General features: G+C 29.7%; 1 pseudogene; it reads right to left on the reverse strand.

Moving 5' to 3' along the window:
• Window positions 1-2,514: 2,514 nt before the first annotated feature.
• Window positions 2,515-5,144, reverse strand: LOC131628837 (uncharacterized; annotated as a pseudogene).
• Between the last annotated feature and the right edge of the window lie 1,934 nt (window positions 5,145-7,078).

A 7,078-nucleotide genomic window follows, 5' to 3' on the forward strand; every position in this document is an offset into this window, starting at 1 on the left:
ATAGGTGCCAGAAAAAAAAATCTCAATAATAGATCACCTTGAAGTCCATTGTAAAATTAGATTTTTTGTAATCAATAGTTCAAATTTGGTAAAATATTTGAGCTTGACTAGGGATGTCAATAGGGCGGGACGGGAGATACATTTTCATCACAATCTCCGCCCTCGAATTTATTTCTCATTCTAGCTTCAAATATCCGCTATAGGGGGATTTTGTCGCCCATCTCCGTCCGCGCGAATCTCTGCGGGTCCCCAAGGTTCATGAGGAGATCCATAAACATGATTTTTTATTTATTTATTTATGATTTTAAACCAAATTAATAGTAAAAGCTTAAACACTAACCTCAAGAAATTTAGAAATTATTCCTTTATGATAAATATATTGTTTTAATAATATTTATTCTATAATATTGAGTGTCATGACCACTAAAATTTTAAACTAAAAAAAATTGAAATAATCTTTTAGATCTCACTCTTTTACTAACAATATATATATATATATATATATATATATATATATATATATATATATATATATATATATATATTTTAAATTTGTATATAAGATTAATCATATAAAATAACAAATAAACTTACATAATAATTTAAAATTATATATAAATTAAGAACATTATACTATTTTAGGTGGGACGGAGATATTTATGCCACCCCGTTCTGAAGTGTTTTCGGGAAAATTTTGTTCTCCATCCACGTCCTCGCAGAGAAAAATCTCTCGTCTTTGAGGCTTCAAACAATAAATTTCCACAAAGATTCTGCTAACGGAGATAAGTTAACATCTCTAAACTTGACTAATAAATTTTAGAGAGCAACAAGTATTAACGGCCTTTTTCATTTCTTTTAACAAACTCACCTCCATAATTTTACTCCTGGTGATTTATTTTTTTTTACTTGACATACTATTATTCTTTTGGAAGTTTTTACCGTCAAAAAATGAAAATTTAACAACATGGAGTTTGTTTTAAAAAAGGACGTGTTGATAGTTTTCCTAAAAAATATAAGAGGTGTTAATAGTTACACCAATATTTTAAGCCTAGAATCACTTTGGCCCAATTGATTAAGAATGAAAATTTACTACAATTTTTTAATTTGTTCTCTCCTATATATTAAAATTTGTCAAAATATATTTTCGGAAGCATGCTTTTATAAATCCCCTCATTTTAGGTTAAACAAAATGAGTTAGCATAACATACAAAACCAAAGGAAATTGGAAATTTGACATCAAATATTTAAGATCTACTAATTTGAGATCAATCTCATCATTTCTATTCTAACGGAGATCCAGTTGAAATTTTGGAGTCAAACTTTTTATAGACCCATCATACACATGCAATTGTTGACATCTATATAATTTATAAGTCTTAATTCTCAGTTTTTTATCACTAGATTAGTCATTAAAATTAAGATATTCAAATTTAAATCTACCAAGATAAAAATTATAAATTATTAAATAAAAAATTGTAAAAATTGTTGTTAAAAGTTTCACACCGGATAATATATGGTCCGAACATGTATTTATAAGTGGAAGTAAATCACACTCTATAAATCGATTTTGTAGAGATGAGTTAAGTCTAACCACATTTTTTAAGCTGAACTTCAACTATACATAGTTTACGAATAAACTCAACTATATATGAGAAGTAGGGGTGTTCGCGATGCGGTTTGAGCGATTTTAACGCTAAAAATTATCTGAACTGTAAGAGAAAATAACGCGTGGTTCGGTTTGGTTCAGTTGGCTTTTAAAAATAAAACCGAACCAAACCAAACTAATGCGGTTTGGATTGATTCAGTTTTTTATCAAAAAAAATTATTGAACCATATATATATATATATATATATATATATATATATATATATATATATATATATATATATATATATATATATATATATATTGATTAGTAAGATTTTATATTATAATGCGTTTTGGTTTACTTTGGTTCGGATTGCAAAATACAAATCGCAAATCGAACCGAACAGTGTGGTTCTGTTAGAAAATAAATACATCCGAATCAAATGTGGTTTTTTGCAGTTTCGATTTTGCGCTTTTCTATTGGACCGGTTTAGTTTGAACACCCCTACTAGGGGTGGGAATAGGCTGGGCCGAGCTAGGCTTTGCCAAGCCTGAGCCTGGCCTGCTCTAATATTCAAAGCCTAAGCCTGGCCTGTAGCCTATCATAGGCTTATTTTTTTGGCCTGGGCCCGGCCTTTTTGAAGGCCTGATTGGCCTATTAGCCTACTTAAAAGCCTATTTCATTTGAACATTTGTAAATAAGTCATTCAACTCGTCTTTATATAGACTAACAAATTAAAAGCAGGGCCGGTCCCGACATTTTAGAGGCCCCGGGAAAATAATTAAAATAGGCCCCTGAATAAAAAAATAACATCATTTATTTAAATTATAAATAGCATCAACAACATCAAAAGTAATCATTAATCCATGTAACTAACATAAAAAAATATATTCTAATCAATATTATCAAAATACCTTCTAGCTACTTAAAAAAAAGTCTCTCTTCTAGCATTTTTTGAAGCAAATTCTTCAATCAAGTCTTCATATTGTATATTCTCCAACAAATCGTTCTCAATTGCTATCAATGCTAACCCATTAAGCCTTTCTTGTAACATGGTAGACCACAAATAAGACTTCAACAACTTCAGTTTTGAAAAACTTCTTTCTACTGAGGCAACAATCATAGGAATAGTCAATAAAATTCTATAGGCAATGAGTGTATTAGGAAAAAAATCCATGTCTTTCAAAAATCTTAATATATCAATAGGTCCAATATTTCTTGCAGGCAACATATCTCTTAGTAACCTTAACTCCTTACATAATTCTTTCCCATCAATATCACATTGCTCATTATGTTTCAATGCCTCTTCAAAACGCCTATAATAAGACTCTAAAGTTGCATTGTCTAATGATTGTAAATTTTGAGAAGTAAATAAGAAACCAAAAACACATTCATATTGTTGGTATTGCTCAAATCTCTTATTAAGAGATACAATAGCTTGATCAACAAGATAAAGAAAATAATTAACTCTAAAAGATTCCTCTTCAGATAGCTCAATTGGTGGGGTATTTAAATTCTCATCAAATTGTCTTTTTCTTCGAATTATACGCCTTGAGGAAATACTGGATCAATATTCAATTCAAGAGCAATTTCTGTAGCATAATTCAAGGCATTTTTAAATCCAGTTTCTCTATATTCCTTAAAAAATGAAAGCAACCCTGCTATTTTTTCCATAGCAACATCAATAACCATATCCCTTGACTGTAAGAGCTTGCTAACCACATTAATTGCAGATAATATTTCAAACCAAATAATTATAGACATTAAAAACTCAAAATTACCAAGCTCATTTGTTGCTAAGGATTTAGCTTCACTTCTTATTTTAGAATCAAGATCCTTTTCTGACACTTCAAGTAAAGCTTCTCTAAAATCTGACATTTGAGTTTTAATAGCTTTGACACTATCAACATGACTCTCCCAACGAGTGAATGACAATGATTTTGGAGTCAACCATTTTACATTATCTTTCAAAATTTGCCATCTCTTAGTAGAATTAGCAAAAATAGTATAAATGCGTTGAACAACTCCAAAAAAATTCCTAGCTTTAGCACAAGAGTTAGCCATACCACACAATGTCAAATTTAGACTATGACAAGCACAAGGAGTATAAAAGGCTCTTGGGTTTATGTCTAAAAATTTCTTTTGTACACCTTGATGTTTTCCTTTCATATTTGACCCATTATCATAACCTTGTCCCCGCACATCTAATATGTCAAGATCAAGCTTTTTCAATTCATCTTGTAAAACATCAAAAAGCTCTTGACCACTTGTATCATTCACATTTAAAAATCCTAAAAAAGATTCTTCAACACTAACAAAATTTGAAGAAACATCCACATATCGTATTATCAAAGACATTTGCTCTTAGTGACTAACATCAGGAGTACAATCAAGTATCACTGAGAAATACTTCGCTTGTTTAACTTTTCTAATTATTTCATTTTTAATTGAAGAAGCAAGCAAAAGTATTAACTCATTTTGAATTTTATGTCCAAGAAAGTGAACATGAACATTATCATCTGTAATACGTCTAACATGTTCTTGGACAATTGGATCAAATTCAGCTAACATTTCAATTAAGCCTAAAAAGTTCCCATTGTTATTTTGGTACAATCTCTCATTAGAACCACGAAAGGCCAAATTATGTTTAGCGAGAAATTTGACTATTGAAATAATTCTTTTTAAAACATTTTTCCAATGTTCCTTTTCTTTCTCAATCAACATTTGAGTTGTCTTATCAATAGTTTGAAAATTTTGCATTCTTTTACGTAACTCATACCAAGTAGCCATATTATGAACATGTTCCATGCCTATCTCATGCTCCTTAAGTCTTTCACCAACATGTTTCCAAGTAAAAAAACCCTCATTTGCTAATTGACCTCTACCAATCCCTCTTTTAAAATTTTTACAACAAAAGCAAAATACTCTATCAAGCTTTTTTGAATAAACAACCCAATCTCTATCGCATTTCTCTCCATTTGGTAAAACTCTAGTATACAAATTATTCGTAAAACGTCTAGATGATTTATCTTTAGGACCCTTCACTATAGACAAATCTCTTTTAGGACCTTTTGTCGCTAATAAATCAATCATTCTAGACTCAAGAGAATCCCATATTATTGGATCAAATATATCTATATCCTCACCATTTTTATTAGCATTATCAACATTTTCGGCATCAACATTTTCAATATCAACATTTTCAGCATCAACATTTTCAGCACCTAAATTAGCATCAACATTTTCACCATTTTCCTCCATATTTTCAATAATTCCAACATCAACATTTTGATTTTCAATAGAAATTTGTGGTTCTTTTATAATAAATTTATCAAGAGCTCCTGATTGAGATTGAGTTAACTCATCAAGTCTTTTCTTTTTCTTACGCTTCTCACATCCAGAATCAAACTTTCTAATTTTAGGAGGCAATTTAGGAGGCATAGAGAGGAATAATGAAAACAAATTTAGAACCTGAAATTGAAGTTGATCATTTCCACAATGTTGAAGTTGAACCGATAAATCCCGTAGCATTGAAGTAGAGCCGGTATTTTTCATAGCGTTGCAATTGAAATGATAAATAAAAAAGTTAGCTTTTTTACTTTACTAAAAAAAATAACATTTAAATCTTTAAGTGTTTAACTTACAAATTTCATAGATACAAAAAATTCATAATAAGAGTTTAATTTAGAAATTTTCTTTTTAAAAAACAATATTAAAAAGTTTAAAATAAAAACAATGAACTTGATTTATTTATAAATAAAATAAAAAATTTCAATTAACAAAACAATGAATCACATATCAGTATATCACTAATTTTTCTTTAAAAAAAATTCTGTTATAGTGAAACATTAAACCATATGTATGATCCAGGGCCTCCAAAAAATAAACCATAAAAAATACCAACATTGTGGAAATATAAAATTAGTACACCAATCATGTGTATCTATTCTCAAACAATAAAAAAAGTACACCAACACCACCATGTTATAGTGAAACATTAAACCATATGATGTGTATCTATTCTCAAACAATAAAATGACTAAATCTAATAAATAATAATGATCTTCTTCTTCACTTTCTCTCACTCTCTCACAGTCAAAACAATCAACAACATAATAGTACCGTTCAAAAATAAAAAATAAAAAAACCTATTTCTTCCCTCTCAAATCTCAATCTTATCAATAAAAATTTATATCCTCAAGCAACAAAAACCATCAAGAGACAATCAACACTTTTAATTTCATAATGAAGGAAAAAAATAAACAAAGTTATCAGTAAATAATTTTTTGAAGCAAATCGCAAAGAGCAAAGAGCAATAGATGACGACGTTACCTTGGAGACGGGCACGGTGGAGCTGTGATGGATTCACTAGTTTTAGTGTGGTGGCGGGTGACGGCGACAAAGCAGCGCTGCGGTGGCCGGTGGTAGAGTAGAGCTAGAGGTGGAGAAGTGAAGAGATAAAACTATTGGACGGTACGGTATCGATGGAAATTGAAAAGTTGCAGAGGAATAAAAACTCAAAGAAGAAAATCTATATTTTTTGTTGAGTTGCTATTATTTTTAATGGGTTGCTATTATTTTTGTTGGGCTTATAGTTGATTGGGCCTGTTGATTGTTATTTACACCCTTTGACTGATTCATACAACTACAAAAAAAAAATGAGGCCCTTGATTTTTGGAGGCCTTGGGTTGTGGGCCTGCTTGCCCTGGCCCAGGGCCGGCCCTGATTAAAAGATAAGTGATATTAAATGTTTGTTTGCATTAGTTTATTTAAGTTTACCTAGTAGCATAAATTTTGTGATATTATTTGTTTGAGAGAATTTATCAAAACAACTTATGACATTGTTCATAAGATTCTTTTCATCTTATTTTCATAATTCCTTCAAGATAACTAAAATTTATTTTTATATTTTTAATTCAAAGTAAAAAATATAATATAATAATAATAAAATTATTCATATTTACTTAAATAGGCCGGCCTCTTAGGGTTAAAAGGCTTTTTATGTGGCCTGTGGCCTAGCCTTTCTAGCTAAATAGGCTTATAAAAAAGCCTATGCCTTTTCTATTTATCTAAAAAGCCTGGCCTGGCCTAGGCCTATGTAGGCTGGGCCGTAAGCCCCTGTTAGTCGGCCTGGCCTATTCCCACCCCTAACCCCTAGTGAGAAGGATTATATTATTTTTAAGAGCAGATTTAAAGATTTACTCCAAATTTTAACCCTATATTTTCTTTTAATCTAACAGTTTTAATCGATACTTATATTCTCAAATCACAAAAATATTTTTAAAAATAATTATACAAATAATATCAACACCATATAAATTATGTAGTTTTTGAATTATTAGATTTTTGAGACAAAGTTAAATTTCATTCTGATAACTTTTATTTTATTTTAATATTTTTTTTAAAAAATATTAATTTAAAATGTCAAATGTATAAAAAAATAATTTTAAAAATGATTTTTAAGTCTGTGAAACAAGCAAGCTGAATCT

The sequence above is a fragment of the Vicia villosa genome, unplaced genomic scaffold (assembly GCF_029867415.1).
Source record: "Vicia villosa cultivar HV-30 ecotype Madison, WI unplaced genomic scaffold, Vvil1.0 ctg.000485F_1_1, whole genome shotgun sequence".
Lineage (NCBI taxonomy): Eukaryota > Viridiplantae > Streptophyta > Magnoliopsida > Fabales > Fabaceae > Vicia > Vicia villosa.